Here is a 26,758-nt window from a genome sequence, read left to right as displayed (position 1 = left end):
GGTCACTCTTTAGCACCCCAAAATTTTGCTTTCAGTTGAGGTAAGTGAGGATTTTTTGACAGGCAATTGCTAGCAATATGTATGCAAACACTCTGTATCTCTCCTAGGTATGTACTTGCTGGAAAAAATGCAAATACATACTTTACCCTACTATGGTATTTCCTATAGGACAAAGTAAGGTCAACATTTATTATTGTCTTGGCACTCACTATAAATACTTTTCATACAGTGTTTTAAAGTCTTCAATCTACCAACTAAATCCCAACATGGATATTAAATATATATATCTTTGTCTAAATGGTGAGAGTTTTACTGGTTTTGTGATAATGGTTTTTGTCTGCTTCTGCATATTTTTTCTCTCAGGAAATTTCCAATCTTGCTTATGTTGTTTAATGAGCTGGCTGGGCAAGCATCTGATGCCCCGGTGGGAACTTTCAAAGTCACTGAACACATTTTTACTTAAATCTAGCTGACATTTCTGTCTGTTTGATTTAATGTATGATTTCCATATTTAGATTACCAATCAGATGGAGCATAGTACAATCATTCCGCTGCGCTATAAACATGCATGCATCCTGCACAGAAGTGGGCTTTTTTTGCTGTTGGTCCACATGGCAAGAGCATTTTCAGATTCTGCTGGCATTTGGAAAGACTTTATAAGTCAGTTTTAATTAGAAATAAAATTTTGAATCTGTAATGAAAATTCAAAGTGCAGAATTAGTCTTCAGTACTTTATTCTCAGCCCATTTCAGTTGCAGTGCCCCTCTCTGTTATAATCTGGTAGAACTAGTCTATTACAAATAACAAAGTATTTATTTAGCAGTTAAATGCTAAAATCCTTTAAAAAAGCTTGAAGTTATAAATATCCATATTGTTTATATTTAATTTCTTTTTATTAAAAAATATTTAAATGTTTGCCATTTGCATGCTTCAAACCCTTGCCATGAAGCGTACAAACATTAACAATAGGACTTTTGAGCAATTATTAATTAATTTGTTTATGACAATCAAAACTTAAGTAGCTTTTGCTTCTCATGGAAGTTCAGCATTCCTCCTAATTTTGCACAGAGAACTCCTCACCATACTGAGATTAAAAAAAAAAATTAAAAATTGCACCACTGAAAGGTCCAGTTTTCAGTGTCCTCTTCATCCATTTTGTTTCTTTTGGATACCAGTGTCTGCAAGCCCAAAAATTCTTGGGGATGGTGCCTTCCCTGCTCCCCTTCTATGCCTTTATTAGGCAGTAAGCAAACTGATAAACATTTCCAAGAGGGGACAGAGCTGTGTTTTGGCTGGCAGCGGTGATACCCCAAACTGTCATATATAGGTGTGCCCCATGCACTGAGATAACCAAAGATACCCCCTAGAAAACTACGCAAAGCTCCGAACTTATGTTTGATAGCTATACAGAGGTGTGTATTTTAAGTTCATATTCTTTATGTCATAACAGTTCCAACTTTCCTCCCCAAAATTAAATCAAGTCAGATTCATTCTGCTAAAAGGGGAGAGTGGCTCCTGGTCGTGTGATTGCCAAATGACCTTCATGTGACCTCATCCCAAGTTTCTGACATATATTGAGAACAAATATCCTTGTTGTGGTCTTTTCAAATAACAGATTGTTGAGGTGATAGTATTTTCTTGCTGGAGGTGTCTGAAAAATTATCCTCTTCTGATTTGTTCTTGCTTTTCCTGCAGTAAAATAAAAACAAACAAACAAAACCAAACAAACAAAAAACTCCAAACAAACTCCGAGGGCTGAAAGAGAAAAATAACATGGTTTTCCTCCTTAAAAATAATGTTTTCATGTAGTTTGTTGCTTTTGTTGATTAAAACAAAAACCAGAAGGCAGTGAAAGATGTGGTATACTTGTGACTCTTAAAACAGTTAAGAAGGCAGGATTAATCTTAAAACATTGGGTTAATCCTCCTCCTTCATTGTTTTGTGTGTGCACAAAATCTTTGAGACACAGTGAGGCAGAGGTAGAGTCCTGTAAGTTTGATGTCTTAATCTCAGAGCTATTGTTCATGACATACATGAACTGACAGAGGGCATGTCTGCAATAATTTGATTTCTTTGAAGTTTTTGAGTACAGCATGTTGAAATTAGCTTAAGATTAATGGGGGATGGGGGCAGGAAGGCAAGTAAGTTTTTAAGGATCTAATTATAGAATCCATTTAAAAAATGATAAAAAAACTCCCAACCCCCAAAAGCAACTCCAAAAAGAAAAAAACCCCATGAGGTGGATCTTCATCACGTAATTCTACACTGAGTGAGACGTTGTCGGGGTCCGCTTTGCAAGCTGTTTTGCACAGTTCCTTGCTGGCGTGCAGCCAGCAATAGGAGCTGCAGCCCAGCTTGCTCTAGCTGCCAGTGTTCTGTTGTGTAGGAAGGGAACTCAAAATAGAACGCCTTCTTATTGCCTCCCTCAGGGTGCTTTAACAATTTCTCAAAGGTCAGTAGAAACTAGTTATCAATTAAAGTGGGTCTGTGTCTGCTTTTAATGTATGCTCTTTCAGGTAGTAGAGAATAAAGTTACTTTCAAATGCAGTCCTCCTGCCTCTTTCCCTGGAATATTTTGTGAAGTTTTGGCTGTATGTGAGGATCCAAGGCAAGTTGATTTGTTGATGTCACAGCGGTCAGCATTAATCTAGTCCAGTTGAATAGGCTAAAAATGCTGACTTGGTCAGTTTGCACTGGTAGGAGAAATACTGTAGCAAGTATTCATTCAGTAGCCTGTGATAAAATGAACATGCCCTTGGAAATAGCCAATCTGGCTTCTAGTCATTTGATCTGCTCCCAAGAACAGTCTCTCTTGAATAATCTGCTTGGTTTATAAATCAGTCAAAAGGTAGAATATCCTGATGCAGATAACAAATATATTTGTGAGATGGATCTGGAAAAAAAATGTCGACTGGAGGATTTTGAGTTTTGCTTCCATTAAAAGTTGAAGGAGAGTTTCACTGGGAGATTTAGTGACAACTTGATATTGTTTAGACAGTGATCTATCTGAAGAAAGATTAATGTTAATTAAAGTGGCATTGGAGAACTTCAGCAGATGACAGCAGCCAAGCTGGCTACAAGCTATTTTTAGAAAATTGACTTCATTGCATTTGGTATGATCATTTATTAAGTCAACAGATGAAGCAATAACTGAGCTTCCTTTGGCAATCAGTGAATATGGAACTGTATATAAAGACTGTGTTCATATCTTTGGTCAGAATTCAAATTATAAAAGCTGACCCATATTGATTCAGTCCAAGTGTGCAAGTGTCTTGCACAAGATGTAGCTGTGCGGTAATAATCCAGTGAGTCCATCTGAACATGCATATATACAGGGGCACGGGGGAAAATCAATCAGAAGTCCAACTTGCAATATATGGAAAGTAACACTGTGATAATTTTGACCTTATATCCAGAATTAATGTTTTAAAAATGAGAAATTAAGTTTCTGTTTTAGATAGAGTGTTAAACAGCAAACAGGTCATAAAAGGATAGCTTATTAAAATAAAGGATGGTTTACTGTTGTAGCAGAGTTGTAATTTATTTCTCTTTTAGTTTTGTCTTGAGTTCTCATTTGAGACGTGGTTCATTTTTTCTTGCCTCCATTTGAGCACAGATCTTCCTGGTTTTCAACTTTCCTTAATTTGGATGGAGTTACTTTTCCCTCTTCAGTGATGTTCTGCTTTAATTTGTGAAATAGTAAAGCTTCCATCTGTTCCAATACAACTGTGTTGGCCTTACTTCAGTTTATTTCCAGTATTTTACTAATTTCTTAGGTTGCTATAGAAACCTTGTTTTTCACAGTCTCCTGAATCCTTTTTGTGAACTTTCTGTGAACCCAGTGTAAAAAGATACACAAAGTTTCTACTATTTTTAAAACCCCTGCACAAATAATTATGTCATATTTATTATTTCCTGATTATTTTTATGAAATTTCTATCTTTCCTTTTCTGATTCTCTCCTCAAAGACCTTCACCAGTTTAGCCCATTAAAGGTGTGGTTCTTCATTATTATTGTGTCAGTGCTAATTTCTACATCTAGTAATAATTTCACTTGTCTTCTGCAAAGGGAGAACTGGGGTGTCTGTATTACATGTGCAGGATCTGATACAGAGCTGATGATGTCTATCAGAATTTGAATATAAGTTCCAGGACCTTTGAGATTATCTCTTACATTTACATGTAAAATATTAAAGCTAACTAGTATTTAAAATAATTTCACTATTAAATAATGTGGCCTGCTATAGTGTGAAAATACTGCAGTTTGAGAGAGAAAGACTTTGCATATTAGGTCTCTCTAGATGAAGTTTGTGACTGTCTTTTCAGTGTACTGGAAGTAGCTGGCTGTATATTTAGCTTTGCTTTTGGTTGGTTGTATATTTTCAGAGAGAAATGCCATTTACACTGGAGGATGCTGGGTGTTGTGTTGTTCAGCTGGCGAGAAGTATAATTAAAGTCTGTAATAAAACTAAAATGTGTGAAAGATGAGTGAATCTGCACAAAAATTGAGTCTGTAGTGATCTGAGTTCTGGCCGTTCTAACATGTTCTTTGCTGCATTATATTCTAGCGTACAACGCCCATAGTAGTTAATGTATACTCCCTCATGCTACCTGGTCCTTTGCTTTTCTCATTGCAGTGCAATTACTTCTTGAAACACTGTGATTAAAAATGTTAGTGTAAAATGTTCTAAAAAAACCAGCCTGCACAGAGAGGTTGTTCACAAGGAAGTGAAAAAACATGCCAAGTGCGAGTCCTCTGTCAGAGCCTGTGTCATCCTGTAGCTGAAGTCTCCTATGTGTAATTGTCTGGTCTCTGTTCTTTACGGTGTCAGGAATCAAATCAAGGATTTGCAAAATAACAAATAAACTTCCAGACAGGCCACAAGTGATATTGACACTTAAATGCAATTCAGAGAAATACTTGAAATTTAAAGTTTTCTTCAAGTTGGACATATCAATTAACGCATTGATTTTCTGTTTGCCTTGATTTGCTGTTTTTTCTTACCACTCACCACAGTGGTTTTGTTTTTCTCAGTAACTTGTGTGTGTGTGACATTGTCTAGTCCCTTACACTTTGACTGTGGGAGATTTGTAATAGTGATGTGGTAACACCAAACTAAATGCTTTCAAATTTCTCAGAGTATTTGCTTTGAAGTAGCAATAAGCTGGTGTTTATGGTCTTTGAGTGAAGAGTATGCACCATGTTTCACAGCAGATTCTGCCTCTTTAGTTTGCTTTGCGAGTAAATTGTATAGCATAATAGTTTTTGCATGACATCGAAGGTAATCAAAACATTTTATCAGCCAAAAAAGCATAATGTTTTTAAATTGTATCTGTATGTTCATGTTCATTACTCACAGGCTACCAAACAAGCAGATTAAATCCTTTTTTTCTTATAGATACATTATTGCATAGTAAAAACAAAAATTCTATTTCTTATATATCACACTTATGACCAGAAGAAGAGTTCAGACTGTGTTAACTGCATCCTCCCAGAGTGTGTGATGACTTTAAACTTCTGTGAAACTCACAGCTAAACTTTATACACAAAGTCAAATGTGTTTATTATGTCCTTTGCCCGTTAAATCTGGTACTATAATCTGTGGTGGATCTCTCTTTTGGAAGTTATAAGATAGAATGAAATCTAATGTTCTGAAATGAAGAAAATATAGACTTCCTTAAAAACTTCATTTCAACTCTTAGGCATTTATAAAATTGTAAATTATTGTGTCTATGATTCTCTTTCAGCTTCAAGTTTGTTATTATTTATGTTTGTGGTCTGGATTTTTGAGCTAAATATGTCAGTGTAGGATTGTAAACATATTAAGAGATACCTGAGCTGGAACTATCAGTGAGAGATTTTATTTAAACAGTAACGTAACTTTTAATATATCTTTCTCTTTTAAAAATGTGTAATTGTGGACTGCAACTTAGCAGATTCAAAGTGTGTTAAACTCTTGACACAAAACTTTACAAAAGTATTTGCATAAAGTGATATTAACTAATGGTTTAAGCAAGCCAGATGAGTTTACTGAGTCAATTATTTTGATTTTTTTTTTCTCGAATATATTCCAAGAAAGTGCTTAATAGTTCTGTTGAGGGTGGCCAGTAATGAAATCTGCCAGGTGGAATTCCTTGTTGCTGGAGTACTGGCAGTAGAGGCTCTATCCTTCCCTTCTGCTAGAGGGTAGAAAGTCAATGAAGTTATTTTTTTGAGTACTCCGTAGCGCAGGCAGGAATGGATCTGAAAGAACTCAATAAAAATTTGTATCTTATGGTCCTCATTCCAGCAGCAATAGGGCTGGTCATGTGCAATGTTAACATACATTCATCTGAGCCATCTCATGTCACAGTTTGATGAAGTAATCCTTCGTCATGATGTTAAAACCAATTTCTTGTAGCTATCCCTAGAAACACCGGTTGAATGAAGGTCATGAAAAATAAAAGCTCATGTTTGTACTTGCACTGGCAAAGAAAAGTTTCAGTTCTCTCCAACTTTTAAGCTCACTTAATGACTGGCAGCAATGGAATGTGCAGAGGAGAAAGCAATTAGTATACTCATCGTTCACGATGAATTTGAATGCTGTAATATCTGAACCCTGTCTGTACTCAGAAATCATATTTGATGTTACTTGGAGCAGTGATGGACTTCAGACTTTATCTTCTGTCTAAAACCTTCAACAGTTTGTTTATGAGTGACTTGTAGAGATATGGAAAGGCAGGACTTATGAAGAAAATCTAATGGATTTTCTGTATTACTCTCTTCTCCCCTTTTTCAGTTGAGTAAATAGTATGTGTAATAATTTCAAGATATAAGGAAATAGATCTGTGTAGAAACGCTGACAATTGGAAGAAAAAGTCCCAGTAATAGGGAGAATAATACAAATGTGCATTTGATAGCTGTCTACTGCTTTACAATAAATAGTTTCTTATGTGATTTCCATTTCTGTAGGACTCAGAAGAGTAGTGTTGTTGTACAGAGCCAGCAGGAGGTCATTAATTGCAATTACATTTTTAGGTCTGAATTGTCACTATCAATAATACTGCTTCATGAAATGAAAGAAACCATATCTGCATGTGTCTGGGCAAAATGTAATATTTATCACTATTTATAATACATGCTGTTCATGCATCTTCTGTATGTAAACTATTCTTTACCAGGATTTTTGCAGGATTTAAAAAAGTAATTTCAATGAGTTCAGTGTGGAACAAAACCTCCTATTTTTCTCCATCAGTGCCAGCTATTGCACATCACCCACTTTTTATTACCAGTCATGAACTGCAGAGACTTTTCAAACATGGAGGCCATAGAGCCTGTGTGATTTGTGAGGTCTGTACATGCACATTTAATTTAAAAAATTCAATTTCTAGAATTGTATTTGGATACTTTTAAGACTATATAGTAGCTTAGTGAAATACTGAGCAAAAAGCACATCAGGCTTCAAATATTTAAACTCATCCATATGCCTTAGGCCACAAACAAGAAATCATAGAATATGATGATTGATGGCTGTTAATATAAAGAATACCATCCTGGTGGTGGTAATTCTGCTTGGTCAACCTAATTATAAAGGTTGAAGGACACCTTCTTTCTAATGTTTATGTTAATAACATAAAGGGGTTTTGTTGGATAAAGGGGGGGGGGGGTTGTTCTTGATTTGGGGCTTAGTGGGTTTTGCCTCTAAATTGGTAGAAGGATTATTTGTGTTTTGGAACAAGTCATGACACCATTAATACATTGCATTTTCTGTTACTGATTTTGAGAACATTTTTCTTCTCCTTATTTCAGGTTGGGTGGGACTATATCTGCATACAAGATAGTGCCAGACGAAATAGAAGAAATCAAGGTACAGTATTATTGCATTTCAACACTGAATTTCTTTGTTTGAAAAATTACAGAAAAGTTACATTAAAAAGCCATACCATTTCTTATTTTGAAGTGTATTATGGGGGAGAGGGGAAATTGTCTAAAGTAAAGTTGTTAGATCCATATTTACAAATCTAAAATAGAATTTTAGTAATTTCTACCAGTACAGTTTACCTTCAGCCTAAGTTGATTTCAGCAGGATTTTTAATGCCAGAAACTTGTGTAATTCAACACATTTCTGTTTTGTTACCAGAAGAGAGATGCAGGACTCTTCTGGTAACAAAACTCTGGTGAACATTGAGTTATATTTTCATAACAAAAATAAACATAGTGTCTGTCTGCTTTTGAGATCAAAAGCACATCCGTATTTTTCAGTAGTCTTAAGGCAATAGTATAAAGTCATTGGTACTCAAAATCATTACAAGCTCTTTGATTTTGAGTAATGACAACAATAAGTTCTGAAGTTTGCCTCCAATGTAATGTTCATTATAACAAAACTCACTTTAACCAAGTCCACTCGTGGAAAGTACATCAGCAATTTGTGTCAGTTTTGTTTTTCAGTGGGGTGAAAGATGGGTACTGGGTGGGAATTTGGCTTAGATCTGATTGCATGGTTTGTGTAGCTGATTCTTTGTTTGACTATTAGTAGGTCAGTCTGACATATTGCTTGCTCACTGTGATTGCTTAACCCATTGTGCTGTTTCATATATAGTCATTTTCAGCTGTGCAAAGAGAATTAAGAGTAGTTTTAAAATCTTGTAAAGGGAAGTGATTGCATAATATCTGATGTAGACATGACTTTGCAGTGTGTAAAGTGGTGAGAATTTATTCCTCCTCAATTAGAATCAAATGCACTGCAAGGAAAAACATTGACTGCCTGTATCTGCATCAGTCAAAGTTATCACACCATTGTGATCAAAATTTTTTTTTTCTCCTTCAAGATGCACGGACTCCCTTATCCTGAATTTTCAAGGGGAACATGATTTACTAGGATAGATCCAATGTTCAGACTTTGGTCTTGGACAGAAAGAAAGAAGGTTTTCAAAATTTATTAGCGTTGCCTAGTATTTCCATGATGTTCAGAGTACTGCTCCAAAACTCTTTAAAAAATTACAGACCCTAAACCACAATCTTGTTCTTTTAATATAGGGAATCCCATCCCACTGACATTTTGCTAATGTTGAAGATAAAGAAAGCTCATATTTCTGGCTTCATTGTCTAAACTGAGTTCAATGAACAAAGAAAAATGGAATGTTGGAAAATAAGAAATAATTTTACTTCTAGGAACTTAACACACAGGAATGTGGTTTTATCTGAACCTCCTAAGGAGACAACTTCTGAATTTTCAGCTTTTTCTTACTCAGCTGGTGTTTAAGTGCTTGAGATCCTGGAAACAGCAAAGGATGGGTTACTCATTAGTCTCAGTTGTGCCAGCAAATAAGTGTGGAGGAAGGATTGTATTATTCTAAGTCAGAGCTATTTAAAGTGTTGGGGAAAAATCCCTTCCTTTACTTGTTCCTGGTAGCTGTTGTCTTGTTCGGGTAATGGGTTTTTGATGATGTGACTTAGGTCAGCCCACCTCTCACACCTTAGATAATGAACTTCTTAAGCTGCAGTACAAAAGGTGTTATTCGTATGAAACAAGGCACTGCTGGAAGATGCTAAGACACACTAGCAGTGAGTATAATGGACAAACGTATACTGAATATGAAAAAGTATTATTTTGCATATACATATTTTAAATGGCAGCTGAAAAACTGGGAGACTAAGTGTCCTTCAGTAAATATAGGGAGTAGTTTTAACTTCTGAAAGATTTTCCCAGCAGATTTGAGTAGAAAGAGGAGAGAGGAGAAATAGAAGGCAAATGAGCTTATTGGAATGTTACTTTCAGAGAGAACATAATCTTATTCCATGCACAATAGTTCTGTTATTTTGCCTCACACCTATCCCTCCTCTATTTAAACATGAAATCTTAAGGGGGTTAATTTGATGGAATATGCAAAAAGAATAGCTCCATTTCTAAAATCTGATTTAACTTGATGGGTTGCTGAATGATATTTATAGGAATTGTAATATTCATGTTTTCTGATAGTCCTTACAAAGTAAACTGCTTGCTTAAATGGCAAAGGAGGGTACTTTATCAGACAGAGAGCAATAATTTCTGTGGCAAATAAAAAGAAGTCTCTTAGATAGTGTCTGCATACGAAAGGTGGTAGATTAACCTCTTCTACAGCTCAAAATGACTTATGAGGAAAACTGATTTATTATTTTGTTAATTCATGTAATTACATCTTAGGTAGAACATCATTGTAAGCAGAGGCTGTATCTCTGAGTTTATGGAACAGGAAAAATTCTGCAAGCCTTAATATATCTGTCGATGGAAAAGTATCATTCGAAGATTAATGAAGCGCATGTTTCTAAATGTATTAGTAATTTTCAAATATCCTGTATTTCATCTGTGAGAATTTATTTGTCTGTATTGCAGTACTACACAAATTTTAACATATGTTTATAATGTGTCCACTCTGGAGTGTTTAGAATGTATTTATTTTTGCATATGAGTGTGATCTCACTCTGTGTATATATGTACTATGAGACTTTATGTGTCTAGAATATTGCCTGTACATACGTGTGCCTATTTCCTTGAATATCATCAGTGTTGGGTATAACTGAAGCAGTGGATCTCACTTGCCAAAATTAAGTGATGTGTGGCATCTTATAGGCATATGGATGAGGGAGGAGTATTTATGGCAGAAGTGATAGCATGTACCCTAACTACCCTCATGCATTATACCAAGGTTAGGAAGAATTGTGTGGAACCAATCACCACTACAGTTCCTCAGCATCTCTATCAGTGTGAAATGAAGTGTCATGTAACTTACCATGCCTAGATTTTTGTCATAGGTGCTTAGGTTTCCAAAGTGAGAGCACTCAACAGGTAGCCCTATTAAGATACCATCACGGGTTTCTCCGCTGAAAACGCTTCTAGAAGGTAGATACATCTTCTGTCACCTTCTATCAGGATCTTCAGGACCAATGCTTCAGTAAGAGAAGCTTTCAGAGGAGGAACACCTGAGTGAATGCCTAAATGGATGTACTACCATCTGCATTCTTGTCATTCCTCTATACCGGTTAAAGCAATGTCACTTCATTTTCAGTACCTGCTGGTTTTAAAATACTTCTGGAACTGACGAAGACAGTAAATGTGGAAATTGCAACACATTTCTAAGAAGGTGTCACTGTTTTGACTTTCTCTAGACTTCTATTCTCATCAGAGTTATTTAGTCCTGTAAGCAAGAAGCTTTTCAAACTTGCAAAAATGCACTGTCAGATTTCAGCCGTGCTCCTCACCCACTGTAGTAGTATGCTGTGCCTAAAAGAGAGGTCTTCTAAGCCAAATGATTTCGTGTGCATAGGGCCTGGTGAGCATATCAGGCAACACTGGTTTTGAAGAACATCGTCTGGTTGGAAATTAAAGCAGTTGCATTCAAAAGAAATTGAAAAGCAGCAACCTTAACATTTCTTTATTTCTAGTTAATGACATTCATGACAAAATACAATTTTGTTTACAGTATGGAAATTTTTCTCAAGAGTAACAAGCAATTTATGACTGATTAGGGAAAGTTTGCATGGTGTGCCTGTAGATAGTTTTATGTCAGCAGTAGTGTCTTATGGTAAGAAATGGTCTTTTTGATTGCAGTATTCTGTCATTAGAAAGGAAATACATGATGTAGTGAAGGATTATTATTCTAGAGGAAGACTCAATGAGTGAGAAGACCACTCATTAGCAGATTTCTAAAAAAATACTTGGTTTGCTAGGATTTACAAGTCAACCGCAAAAAGGAATTAAATTGTTTCATGTTGGGGTTTTTTATGTGCTTTCCCACATGCTTTTCATATAGGCATATGCATGCATCTCCTCATCTCAAGACCAGAAATTAATTTTGTAGCAGGTGTTCAGTTCATGAAAGTAATATGCAAAAGAAAGACATTGCCATTTTATTTCATGCCTATAATATTTGTGACATGAGACAGATATTCCAGTGTAGAGAAAAAAGTTAAATGGTTGCCTCCTATGGTAGTTAATTTTAAGAAATCTTGTTAGAAATATTTTCTTAGTACTGATTGTAAATTGTAAATTTAGATGTAAAGCAGTTCTGGAGGGAGGTGGGAATTCTTTTGGTTCCATTATCCACCCTTTCTCACAGAGACACACTTTATACTCTTCAAAGAACACCTGTAATTCTTCTGTAGGTACTCTTTAAATGAAAGTATATGCATAAAGTATTAAAGGCTACATATAAGACTTACACAGCTTTCCCCCTGAATAGTGATAGGATAGCTCTCTTTTTTGTTTTGAAGCATTTGTTAACTTAATAGTTTAATAGGTGAAAATTATTTTCATGAATAGCTGAAATGCATTTTTCCTAGATTGTCTTTGATCTGTGAGGCAACAGACTCCAGTGATAAAGATCGAAGAGTAAAAAAAGATAAAAACTATGAGGGGGAGGGAAGTAACAGAAGGGCAATGGGGAATACTTATCTTCTTAGAGATGAGTTGCTCTAGATGACTTAGGAATTCATGAGATTTTTACTTTTCCACATAGTCATATTTAGGAACAGCTTGTGAACAAAGTAAGCTGATTTCACTATAAGCTGTATTTCAGAGCAAAACTGGACTCTCTGCCATCAAAAATATGTATCTTTAAAATGACTACAAATAAAATCAGTCTATTCAGAGACTTTCTCAAAATTATTTGTTTTTTTAACTTTATGGTGTCATATACCTGAATAATACTGCATCCCAGAATCTTTTTGCTGGTGACAGTAGCTGATGAAACTCATGCAACCTTTGTGTGCAGCCAAGAGACACTGGCCTTGATCCTTCAAAATATTTTCATGTTTGCCAATGTGTGCCAAAAATAAGTAGCAATTTGTCAACAAGTACTGGTTTGTAGTCCTATATAAAAAACCCCACAAATGAGAGAAAGGTACTCATCGGTACTGTGGTGGATAGTCTGTAAGAACAGAACTGTACCTCAAAATATTCTGTCTTCACAAAACTGATTTCATATCTTGATATTGGGTGGCGGGGCAGCATTTAAATATTTCATGCATCTTCTACAAAATCAACAGTGCATTACATAAACAAGGAGATGCACTGTCATCCCAGTTTTGCATAGGAGTTTGTCCTGTAACTGGTTTACTTCATCACAGTATTGATGTTCATCTGCTAAGTGTATCAGCATTGGCTGAGGATCTCACACAAAGTTTCCCCAAGGTTTATAATGGGTAACACTAGAATTTGGTAATAATACTGAGATTATTGCTCTATTTATCTGTTTGGATCCAACACAAACAAAAAATAGTTTTCCCTCTCAGAGTTTTTTGAAGAGACTCAAGCTGTTTAAAGTATATACATCCCAGTGTTTTCCTCATTCTCAGATTATAATTACTAACGGCACAAGAGGCCTTAATTATTAGCCTGACATGAAAGGGTATTATCAATTGAATGTCTAGCAAGTATTAACAAGTAGCATCTCCATAGACTCTAAAGCTTACAGATGCAAGTTGAAAAAATTTGAAGGCAATTTGTTATGGTCATGTGTTATTCCATGATTAGATTGCTAGTGATGCTGGACTGTGAGTTCGTTAAAACTGAGAGCTTGTCTTTTAACTCTCTTAATATGCACTCAGAATCTGACTGTCCAGTACACAGTTTCATTGTGCTCCTGCATCCAGGAAAAGAAAGTTTCTAGAAGCTTTTGCAAATGCCCTAACTAGTAACAAAAAATTGACACAGATCTAAATTTAGTGTATGAAATCCCTGATAAACTTGCAGATTTGGATCTCCTACTTCTTGGGTTTTCATGATTGAGAGTTTCTTATGGCCATGAATCCAACAAGGACAATTAAGAAGTGAAATGTGTTAAGTTAAAACAACTTTATCTCATCATATTTCCCTGCAATTAAAGTTCACCTAATGTACACACAGATTTCTTCCTGAGTTCATTTCCAAATCCTGTATTAGCAGAGTCAATCACTGACTAGTATTCTTTTCCAAGCTACATATGACAAAAAAGTGTAAATTACATCGTTTAGATGACAGAAAGAACTCTGAGTTTTTTACTTGCTGTATAAACCCATAAATGATGTTACAGATTTTGTTGTTTCCATGCTGGAGAGAATTAAAGGCTTGTGTGTGAGATAATCTGACAAATTGTCAAAAACTTTATATAAAACAAAAAATTACTTTCCTTTAATGTCTCTCCATGTGTATGCATTCATGCTACAAGCTAGAGATTTTCACCCCTTGTTGTAGTATTGTTAATGTACTCTTAACTATGTATTTGTGCTCCATTCTTTTAAGTTCTTGTCTATAGCCTTATATTTATATTATATTTATATTTATTATATTGTATCATATTGCTTCTAGTTGACTGTGATTTCATTGTCTGTTGTGCTATGTCAGTTTTTCTTCTAGTCCTTTGTTGATCTAAGTTAGTTTTGTTTCTTCTAAGTCTGATTTTGCCCCTTTTTCTGGAAAGTGCAGTCTGTATTACACTGTGTTCTGGGTCTAGGCTTTGGTGCCAAACCTGGCTGTGCAAGCATGAACCGCTCTGCAGGCACACTCTCACACCAGTGCAATATGAGTGTTTCATAAGACTGTCTTTTCTATTGTGGGATTTTTTTTTTCCACCTATGAAACCATTAGTAGTTGTGAATATCAGTTTTGACTTTTGGATTGTTTCCGCTCTGATAGGTTTGAGACTGTTTTTGCTTGAAGGACATGACTCTTCTCAATACTATAGCTATTGCTATCTCAAGTTTTTGTATAGAAAATCCTTAGGAAGTACTCACTGAAGGGGCTTTTCATCTATTTCTCTCATCTTCCAGGGATGATGCAATTACAGACCCTCAACCAAAAAAAATCTTTACAAAAGAATGTAAAATGAGAGATAGCTGAAGTGTCTATCACTGTTCCCTGATTATTGGACAACAGGATTCAGCTCTGCCCTTGTGGATGTTTCCGGGCATTTGATGGGATTTCTTTTAGATCCAGGCAGTTGCTGACGTTACCAGTATGACAGATTAACTCTGTTCTTCTCTGCCTTACTGCTTCTTTACTGTTTTGAGAGATGTGGGTGATGTAAACCAAGTAACTGAGAGGGGAAGCTGGGTATCTGCTCTTTTTGACATCTGGCACTGAAGAGGCCAATTGACTTTTCTTTCTTTAGAAGAGATATGTGGGGGTGGCCCAAATTTCTTTACATCTGTTAGTGATTTAACTCTGATCTTTATTAGGACGGCTGAATGTATCAAGAGCGTTCCTCTGCTTTTCTGGCAAGGGCATTAAATGCCTAGGCTCTCTAGATAAAATAGTATACTCACTAACTTTCCCTATGAAAATAGGAATAGTCACTTCTTGTTTTCTTGCTGTCTTCCATCTTACATTTCATGGGCTTTGTGGCCTCACGGACTTAGTGGCTCTAGAAATAGCAGATGAGACCACCTCACCAAGCTACCTTACTCTTACAAGCTGTCTTGAATATGGACAGTGCTGAAACATTGTTATTAATTCCTGTTCTAATGTGAGAAGAATTTAAACAAATGTATTTTATGTTTTATTGTGTAATTTAGTCTTATGAACATACAGACATTTAGCTTGTGCAGATCATGGAATGTTGCAGCATGGAGAAGGGAAGGGCAGGAAGATAGTCCATCCATTTAAGTTGAAATACCTTGCTAATGACACAGTATTGTTTCAGTAATGCTATTATTTACTTTCTAAAGCAAACAGAATAGTTCTTTAGTTCTCCCACAAAGAGAGAAGAAAAATAGCTGAAAGCTAATTTACAAGACAGACCAGTATATTGCTCCTCCTTCAGGCATTTCTGATTACCTTGCATTTAAGAGGAGATAATAATGTCTATCAGATTTTTCATTACCACAGTCCTGTTTGTCTAGTCAGTCTTTCTTCATTAAATACATTAGAAACAGGATTTTAAATTTCTTCGTTTTCCAGGATAGAAAACATCTCTGCCTGTGACCATAGTAACCAATTTGTCTAACTTCCTCCTGGCTTTCTTTCATTTTCCATTTTTTGTGAACTATGTATCTCTGTACCAGCCATCACCTGAAACCCTCTTAGTTCTTGGGACATCTTCTGACCAGCTCTAACACAGACTTTTTTACTTTTCATCTGACCCCATATACTGGGAAATGTTTTCAATGCCTTTTGTTCTCACTGGTGAAGTCACTTCTTAAATGCAGTGTCACTTTGAATGAGAGGAGGAAACAAAACTCAGCTTCATTAAGCAGCAAATAGCTTTTGGCAAGTATATAAGTAAGTCAAGTTTGTATAAAAGCCCTAATAATTTTCCATGTGACCTGTTACATTAAGTTTTGGTTGGTTATATTTAGCCTATAAGAATGTTTTCTGATGATTCTTTTTTGAGATCTATGAAGGAAATTTAATGTCCTATCATAAGTGATAATATCATAATTGGTTAAGGGCTTGACTGAGTTTGAGATCTACAGTATGTTCTTTCCTTGTGGTAAATAGATTTCTGAAAGTGTTTTTTTTTATGATTGTCACAATAGGTGAATGCTGGTCCTGTATATATAGGAAAAAAGGAGATCAGGTTTTCTTGGTTTTGTTTATCTTTCTAAAAACCCTTCAGGTTCTACGTGCTGGTCCTTTGTATATAGGGAAAAAAGAGATCAGTCCTGTTGTTGTTTGGGTTTTGGGGGGTTTTTTTGTTTGTTTGTCTGTAGTGTTTTCTTAAATAACATTCAGGTTTTATAGCTATTCACAGGTAGTGTCTTAGTGAATTATGAAAATTATTATTTTATAGAAATGAAGTATTAATGCAAATAAGGACATCAAAATGCTAATTGGTTGACAAACCATCTGATGAAATTCAGGGAAGGTTAATGTTAAGTAATGTGTGTAGGAGACATAGAAAAATCCCCAATTTGCATATAAAATAGAAGTCTCTAATTAGACTACTGTGATCCAAGAATGATCCTGAGAAGTGTGCTAAGATGGTTACTATTAGCTGTGTGCAGGAGCAACTGAAAGGGTGGGGGGGTGGGAGTGGGGGGGAAAGACTGAGGGATTATTAGAAAAGGAACCAAGACCAGAACGGTAAACCTTTTCTGTTCTGTATGAGCCTCTGGTGCCAGACCATATACAGTGGCATGTGAAGGGCTGATCCCCTAATTACAAAAATGACACAGTAGGACTGAAAAACATTTAGAGTCAGATTATAAAAATTATCTAATTTATAGAAGCACTTCTGTATGAGGAACAGATAAAGAGATTGAGACAGAAAAGTCCAGAAGTGGCACATTTGGTTGCATTTTAGCAACATTCTTACTTATTTCTACTGCACTTTTAAAATTAACTCTCATGCCTAATTTATGCAAATTGTAAGACTGCCTGAAAGCAGGCCTCAAAGTTTTGATTATATGTCTTCCATTGGTTGATAATGTACTGATTGTAAGAAAAAAAAACCCACACAGAGCACAGCAATCATGTCTCTATCAGAAACCAGCTTAATACTGTATTTTTCTGAAAAAGATTTGTAGCTGGTAGACTGCAGATAATTCCACTAGAGTACTGTAGTTTATTTTACTTTCATAGTATGTTTTCTAGATATTTTTTAATGTTGTGTTTTAATGTCTTGATTGGAAACCACAGTAGTAAGACACTAAAAATTACACAAGCCTTCCTGTGATATGCAAGCTTGCAAACTGTATTAATAGAGTGATGCTTAGTACTTCACTGTGTGATTACACCTAATTAAACTTCTCTGATGATTAATTGTTTTTCGTGGTGCCCTAATCCTATTAGTGACTGTCATACGTAAGGTCCACTGTCTAAAACAGAATATGAAAGATATGTTTTTAACAGAAAACCAACCAAAAACCTCCTTCAAGGAGACATAAAGGAATGATGTAAAATAGTATTGACATATTGAACCATGTGGCTAGAGGCATTTTATTTGCTCAGATGCTTTCTCTTATCAGATGCACAAGATTGGTCTAGATGAGATTTCGTGCTGATAGGCTGTATCTGAGCACAGATGTGAAATGGAAAGTTATAAGTGGATTCTATGTTTTATTGAATATGTTGGTTAAGTGGCTCTTTTCATCTCTGACAGTGCACAGAGCTGGAATGTTGTCTTAAGTGATGTCTTAAAGGCTTCCACAAATGGTGTCTTCTAGCTAAATAAAATCAGAGCAAGGTGTGTAGAGACAAATTTTAAAAATGCCTGCCTTAGTCTTAGCCACTACATCCCTGGTGCCAAGAACTGAATTATCTTGAGTCATGTCTGTGTTACCAAGTTATGCAAAGCAATAAAATGCATCTATCTATAAAGTAAAGCATGTGGTGCTGGAGATACAGCATCCACGTAGTATGTACTTTGGCATGTTTTATTTCAAACTGCTTCTAGCATTATTCTGTGTGCCTCTTAACAGCTGGAGTGGATTACATGTTCTGCATGTCCATTTTCCAAATAAGTTTTAATTGAAAGGATTCCAGTTCATATACTCAAAGGCTACCTTGCAATATGAACCAAAGTCTAGTAAGCAGAGGGCCATATAAAAGTGCAGTGCTGTTTTGAACTAACAGGCTATGGTAGATGTGTCCCAAGCCTCCAGCACATGTATTCTCATAATACAATATATCAAGGTTACAAATGTAAAATTAATAATATAGTACCATTGTTACCAGTGAAACACTGTTGTCTGAGCTAAGTAATTAAAAAGTACCCATCCTTCCTGGCAGACTACTAAAAGGAAAAAAAAAGGTCATCTAGACCAGTGGTTTCCAAACTTTTTAATCATGTACTACATCAGTAAGGAATTTTTGAGTACACACCCTCCAATATAAGTATATTCTAATATTTTCTCCCTGCACCACAGTGAATCATAGAATCGTTTAGGTTGAAAAAGACCTCAGAGATCATCCAGTCCAACTGTCAACCGAGCACTGCCAAGTCCACCATCAAATCACTTCCCTAAGTGCCACATGTAAACATCTTTTAAATACCTCCACGGATGGTGATTCTGCCACTTTCCTGGGCAGCCTGTTCCAGTCCTTGGTAACCCTGTTGGTGAAGAAATTTTTCCTAATATCCAAGATAAACCTCCCCTGGCTCAATCTGACGCCTTTTTCTCTTGTCCTGTCACTTGTTACCTGAGAGAAGAGGCCGACCCCCACCTCATTACAACCTCCTTTCAGGTAGTTGTAGCGACCGATAAGGTCACCCCTGAGCCTCCTTTTCTCCAGGCTAAACAACCCCAGCTCCCTCAGCCTCTCCTCATAGGACTTGTGCTCAAGACCCTTCACCAGCTCCGTTGCCCTTCTCTAGATCCGCTCCAGCACCTCAATATCCTTCCTGAACTGAGGGGGCCATAACTGGACACAGGATTCAAGGAGTGGCCTCACCAGTGCTGAGTAAAGGGGGACAATCACTGCCCTGGTCCTGCTGGCCACACTATTGCTGATACAGGCCATGATACCATTCGTCTTCTTGGCCACCTGGGCACACTGCTGGCTCATGTTCAACCAACTGTTGACCAGCACCCCCAGGTCCTTTTCTACTGGGCAGCTTTCCAACCACTCTGTCCCCAGCCTGTAGCACTGCCTGGGGTTGTTGTCACCCAAGTGCAGGACCTGGCACTTCACCTCATTGAACCTCACACCTCGGCCCATCAATCCAGCCTGTCCAGATCCCTTTACCCAGTGAAGAGTACACCGTCCAAGCCATGAGCAGCCAGTTTCTCTAGGACAGTGCTGTGGGAAAGTGTCAAAGGGTTTGCTGAAGTTCAGGTAGATGACATCCTCAGTGTTTTCCTCATCCACTGAATGGGTCATCTTGTCATAGAAGGAAATCAGATTAGTTGTCATCCTGCATGCAGCCCACTTTGGGGACCACTAGTTTAGACTACTGAAATGATTTACTGGTTCAGAGAGCATCACAACAGTAAATAAGGAAAACACACTCTGATTAGCTGTTTTCTGGATTGTTCAGTACTAATCACTCTGTAGATAATAGAATTCTTAAGAGGCATTTTAATTTCTCCCATATTTTTGGTTTACATAACTTTGGTTTTAAGTGAAGTTATTTTCTTCTGTGCCTGTGCAGTGGGTTGATCCTGTCTGAATGCCAGGCACCCACCAAAGCTACTCTGTCATTTCCCTCTGCAACTGGACAGGGGAGAAAAAATATAATGTAGGGTTCATGGGATAGTTCACTCACCAAATATCATCACAAAACAGACTCAAATTGGAGATATTAGTAGAATTTATTACTAACAAAATCAGAGGAGGAGCAATGAGAAGTTAAAACAGATCTTAAAAACACCTTCCCCCACCCCTCCCTCCTTTCCAGCTCAACCTCTTCCCCCTTTGGCAGCACAGGGAAATGGGGTTTAGGGTCAGTTCAACACATGTAGTTCCTGCTGCTGCTTCAGGGGAATAGTCCTCCTGCTACCAAAACCTGACCATACAAACCCAATACAGCCTGTCATAGTTTACTGAAAATCACAGCATTCAAAATTTCATGTGAGGTATTTATAAAATTGCAAAAAAATCCACAGAAATGTTACTTGAACACATTTAGGATCTTCATGGAAATACCCTAGACCATAGGTTATTAAAAGGATCCAGGAAAAAATGTAGGAAGAGGTCTACTCCACATTTAAAATACTGTATCACAACAGTTTTAGGTAAGGAGGTCCAGTTCTTAACAGGCTGAAAGGAATTCTTCCTCTGAAGTCTGCTTCCGTGACATAATAAAGAAGCTTTCCAAAGAGCTTCCTCTGTTTTTTTGTTTTGTTTGTTTGGGGTTTTTTTCTAAGATATAAAGTCTTATTGTGTTAATTAACAATGATAAGCACTGTATTTTGTCTGCTGTTTAGTTTATGTGATCCATAGTTTGTGGAACTATTTCTCTTCATGGCTTTTACATAAAGGAAACAAGAAGTGATGCCACCAGGTAAGAAGAAGACAGATGTGAGAGCAGGGTGCATCTTGGGTGGAAGCATCAGATTCCTAAGGAAATGGGGTTGATATGCACAAATTATCTCAGAGAGCTATGATTGTAACAAAAGCCAATTATTTTTGATGTGGTGTGTGGAGACAACACTGATTATGTTTTTGACTGGACAACAGTAATATATATCTTTGGATGCAAGATTTTGTATTTTGCCAAACAGAATGTTTTGATAATACAATACATATAATGTAATTTGTTGTGACTGAAGTCACAATGTTTGCTCTCCTAGATTATCTTTGAGCTCCTTATGGAAGTATTTCTTAGCATGCAGCTACCTAGGCAAGAAAAACAATTCTTTTCAAATTAAACAGATATGTAAGAATAATTTTCAATGTCTCTCCTTTTCATTTCCCCTGTGGTTTTCATATGTTCTTTTTCTGGATTCCTCCATGCTAAAATAGCTAGCATTTTGATATTATTTTCTGTAATTCTGTACTTTTCAATTATTGTAGGATTTCAGAAATTCAGTGACTTAATTGTCCTCAGGGAAATGTATAAGGGAGACAATGCCGTCAAGTCATCAGAGTTCAGTAGGGGTGCAGTGGTTGCAGAGTTTTACTTTTTAAAATACATTCTTATAAAACATATACACAAAGATTTCCAGGACTGTTCTGTCAGAAACATTTGTGTTCAATTTCAACTGCATCATCATTATGACAAGATTAGGTGGAATGCTAAGATTGCAAAGGTAACACATATATTCACTTTCACCATTTCTGCATAGAATGACATTTCTATTTTCTCTTATTATTTATAACCTGCTTTGTTGTTGTTGTTATGCTCTATCAAAATACCCTTGATTTTAAAATTACAAATACTATAATATTTTAACTGTGTTACCTCAGTAGCATGATGACATAAACTTCTCTATTAGGCTGATCCCCTATGGAAATTTTTACTGCTCAGGCCTGTCATTTTAAAGGGTTCTTCTGCATTCTCACCATTTTTGGTAGTTGAACATAATTTAAAATGAGTGAGAATTACCTAAGATTTATCATTCTGGAATATGAAAGTAAGTATCTGAGTATATCTTATGAAGATAAGAGCTTAACATCGAGATGGTTTAAAATTCTTGTTCTTCTTTGATAAAGCAGAAAATAACCCTTCTTTATGTATTTGGAACAAGGAGTGTGTTCTATATTTTTAAAAGTATTTCTAGGGAATAAATGCTATATAAAACAGGCAGTGTGTAAAAATAAAGCTGACTGTCATTTGGGACACTGAAGCTAACACTTGAGTTTTACAGAGTGTCTTGAGGCTCTAAATGACAGCACACAATTATCCTCAGGCTGTTTTGAAGGAAAGATGACTAAAATCAGGGAACTGTAAAGAACTGCTTTACATACAAAAGCTTCAAATGCCTCTAAGTATTGTTCCAAACCGTGAATGCTTCTGTTGGTGAGAAATCGAAAGGGATGGTTGTGTTTCAAAACTAAAAAAATGAGTATTTGCGTGTTATGCTCTAAGTGTAATTAAAGCTTTTACATACGTGATACCCTTAGCTGACTTCTGAGAGACCCAGCAAAAGAAATAAGAAATCAAAGCTCACAGATAATGGAAAATTATGAGTTTTCTTAGGATGAAGTCTTTTCTGCAGACCTAACCATGGAAAGTGCTTGCAACAAGCAGTCTGGCCTTTCAGCCAATAGTTGATATACAGGCATCAAGCTTTATTCATGACACAGTTCCCTACATTTGCCCTTTTGTTTTAATTAAAACAACTGAGCTAAACCTCATGTATTTTGGCACCCAGGCACTTTTACAATGTGTTTTTATATTTAAATGTTTTATATGAAACAACGTACAGATTTTAATGCGATATTTGTGTGTGCACTTTCAGAATATTCTGAATTTCTGTATTTTGTTGCGCAATTTTAATATCTTAAACTGTTTAAAAAACAATCTTATATTTGGACAAATAGTATTTTTGCAGAGTCATAGTATTGCAACAGCAAAAACTGAGCTAATTATGTGTAGTTCACCTAACACCATGGCAATCTCATAATATAGAGACTGGAAAAAAAAGGGAGATCCTCTCTGATGGAATAAACAGCGAATTTCAGGCTAGCTTTTATTGAAAAGATTTTTGAATTCAGTCTGTTAGATCTCTACCAATGAAAACAATACTGGACATATTTGAGCACTTATATTGCCTTCTGAGGGTAGCTAAATAATAGGGAAAGAAAACCTGAGGAAATATTCTAACTGTCCTTTTGAATATTGAATGCATTTTGAATAGATATGAAACATGAAATTAACATGTGATCAGCTATCTTCAAATTTGATCCCCTTTTGTTGTCTTAAATTAAGAATCTGTTCTGGCGTAGAATCATTTAGTTTGGAAAAGACCTGTATGATCATCGTGTCCCAGTGTAAACCTAACACCACTGCCAAATCCACCACTAAACCATGTCCCCAAGTGCCACATCTACGTGTCTTTTAAATACCACCAGGGACAGTGACTCTGCCACTTCCCTGGGCAGCCTGTTCCACTGCTTGATAACCCTTTTGGTGAAGAAATTTTTCCTAATATCTGATCTAAACCCCCCAGCACAACTTGAGACCATTTCCTCCTGTCCTATTTATTTATTATTTATTCCTTGTTACTTGCAAAAATCGACCAAACCCCACCTCACTGCAGCCTCCTTTCAGGTAGTTGTAGAGAACGATAAGGTTCCCCCTTAGCATCCTTTTTTTTGAGGCTATACAAGTCCAGTTCCCTCAGCTGCTCCTCATAAGACTTGTACTCCAGACCCTTCACCAGCTTTGTTGCCTGTTTCACATCATCAGCAGTCACAACCTAGTTCTTCAAAATTAACGCATTAGGCACAAGTTTTTCTCTGACTGCACACCTAACATTACACTTAAATTACTTCAACTTGTAGGTTTCAAAATCAGGAATAAGATTCAATGCATCAAGCCCACCAACAAAAACAAGTTTACTTTATAGAGATGGTGGATAATAGCTTACCAATGTCAGTAAAAAATAAAAATAACAAAATCAGTTTAAATTTGAAATGGTGGTATAAGCAGTTAATTTAAAATGGTTCTCTAGATCACAGCTATTTCTCTCTTAGAAAACTCTCCGTGAAAACCATATTTATCTCTCTTCCCCATCATAGATTATCTGCCGGGAACTGAAGGTAACATCCAAAGTACAGAGTTGCAAAAGAATGAAACATTTTCCTATCAAACCTCAGTCAAACACTGAAATCTATCCAAAGAACAGAGATTACTGATGAAATTTTTTCTACAAGTAGGTCAGTGAGAAATTTAATATCTCCCTACAAAAGCATCATTATAATAGAAGGAGCCTAAAAGCGTGAAGCATGTTTTTTTTGTTAGCCTGCAATTATTTCCTGAGCAAAATAGTATTCTTTTGTCATTACTGTAAATTAGGATGGCCAGATGTTAACTTGCTAATTAACACATTCAATTGAGTATAGTTAATTGAAGTGGTAGTCTATTTTCCTGTGCCTTAGTTTTATCATGGTTGTTATTAGTTTTACATAAAATACATGAAATTCAAATTTCCCAATTTCAAGAATATGGAAGAAAAGGAGCTGTCTGACAAAAAAAAATGTTTTATTGCTGTTGTTTTTTAGAGTAGAAAGCTATATGCTTCTCATTCAAATGAAATATATTTAGTGTATCCAATGTCTTATAATGTTTTCTTGGTGATATTTTTAAATTTGTGTGACAGACAAAAATGCTTAGTTTCCTACTAAAAATATTTCTACTTTTGGAGTTAAATAGAAGTGGAACAGCAGCTAAAGACCTAAGGGACTACTAAATGATCTGTGATATTTAAGAAGGAATAGCTATAGTGGCTTGGAAATTGGCCTTATTTTTTAGATTTGATCGCTATGGATGGTTACAGCTGCAAAACCAAAATACTGTGCTTAGATTCATGGGTACAAATGTAAAACCTCTTGGAAGATTGGTGCTATAGAGTTATTGGATTCCTGGTAGACCTGATATTTAACTACAAATTTATAACTGTTAGCAGAAGAAAAAAATCTTTGATTGTTTTTTAATGTCTTCAAATATCATAGGTTTTACTGGGCCCAGAGAGAAAACTTAGAGGACAGAAAAGACTTGGATAGTAATTGCAAGGAAAGAGCAAGGGCTTCTCCTTCTGTAGTCAGAAGGGATGAGTGTTGAAATGAAAAGGAAATTATCTGTGACTCTGTGTGTGTGTGTGTGTGTGTGTTTTATACTGGGGCAGGAAAGTGAGAGAGGGACGTGCCAGATGTGTTCTGGGTCTCAGGCCTGACAACAAATAGCTGAATAAAATACCTGCTTTTGTAAAGCAGAATAAGAGGAGGAATATAGATAGCAGATAAATCTTACTCCCTTCAGATGCTGGGAACTGTGTGTTTATGCAGCATCAAAACAATCTGTGGCTAGATTTCTCTACTCCTGAGAAATTCTTGCTACACTTCTAGATAAAGGAAAACCATGCTGGTGGTGTAATCACCAGTACTGAGTGGGAGCACCTACAGGCTGCTCCATTGCAATGAGGTGGATGAGTCTGTCCTTTGGCCAAAGGGGTTTGTGCAGCATGACACATCCTTGAAAACCACACTGGGCATAGTGCTCAGGGCAACCTTCTGTGGGAACTTCTGGGGAACCGTTATGTGGAATGCTAACTCCTTGATATACAATGGTCTCCTGGTCAGGAGCACTACAATATTAGAAGTGTTATAAACAGAACATTGTATGGTCCCTAATTTCGAGAGGGTGTTGCCCAGTTGTTGCTCACAGATAAAATGTATTACATATCTTCCTCATCCACTAATGCCACCTACTCTCTCTTACTGAAAATACTATCTGAATGACTGTGCTGCCTGTGTAGGCTCTTCATCACTCTCCAGCACTAAAGTGGCAATTGTCTCTACATGGGAAGGCAGTAGTCCAGAGATAACATACACTGCGTGCATCATAATCCTCAAAGTAGAATGTGTGGGAGATGAGACAACTCTTTGAAAGGGGCAATATGGTATTTTTAATTATTGAGATGATGCCTTTATTCTAAGTTGCATTGAGCAGTTGACTGTAATGTGAATTGAACTTGTCCAGAAAGGTAAGCTTTGCAATTAAAAAACCAAAAACTACTTATATAAACTTTTCCATGTAACAGACCATATGTTAGAATAATGGTATATAAAGCAGGAGATACACAGTTGAAAAGACTCATTATTTCTTATGCAACTCTTCTTTGAACTATATAAATAACTCTGGATTCTTGTAAAGGTTACTCCATGTGTCTTCTTAAATTGTATTTAATGTAAGATATTATCATCATCATCATCATGGCTAGGTTTTGCAAACGAAGATTTGGGAAGGACTCTACCCACATTTGCTACAATGTAAGATATATATTATTTAAAATAACAAACAAGTACTTTCTAGTCCAGAGGGCTTTCTGTGGTTTCACAACTCTAGAAATGACTCGTGCTTAAGCAAGAAGCATTCTGACCAGTGGCAGAGGGTCTGTTTGGAGGCTTGTCACTAGCGGTGTCTCCCAAGGTTCAATATTGGGCTCAGTATTCTTTAAATTATTCATCGATAACTTGGATGAAGGGGCAGATGCCTCCTCAGCAAGGTCACTGATGACAAAGCTGGGAGGAGTGGCCAATAGCCCAGAGTGCTGTGCAGCCCTTCAGAAGGACCTCGACAGGTTGGTGAGATGGGCAGAGAAGAGCTGTCTGAAATTCAACAAAGACAAGTGCAGGGTCCTGCACCTGGATAAGAATAACCCTGGGCACCAGTACAGGCTGAGGGCCAAGTTGCTGGAAAGCAGCTCTGTGGAGAAG

The 26,758-nt window shown here is 36.5% G+C and overlaps 1 protein-coding gene across 1 annotated transcript in view; it reads left to right on the top strand.

Annotated features, from left to right (window-relative positions):
• Window positions 1-26,758, top strand: part of GPHN (gephyrin) — a 287,967-nt gene that overhangs the window by 110,664 nt on the left and 150,545 nt on the right. Inside the window, exon 3 of the mRNA XM_018082606.2 lies at window positions 7,789-7,846. The gene's annotated coding sequence lies outside the window, so the exon portion shown is untranslated. The remainder of the gene's footprint in view (window positions 1-7,788; window positions 7,847-26,758) is intronic.

This window comes from Manacus vitellinus, unplaced genomic scaffold (genome assembly GCF_001715985.3).
Source record: "Manacus vitellinus isolate BGI_N305 unplaced genomic scaffold, ASM171598v3 scaffold_6_pilon, whole genome shotgun sequence".
NCBI classification, from domain to species: domain Eukaryota; kingdom Metazoa; phylum Chordata; class Aves; order Passeriformes; family Pipridae; genus Manacus; species Manacus vitellinus.
The sequence above is the reverse complement of the archived record's forward strand: the minus strand, read 5'-3'. Positions and strand labels throughout refer to the sequence as shown.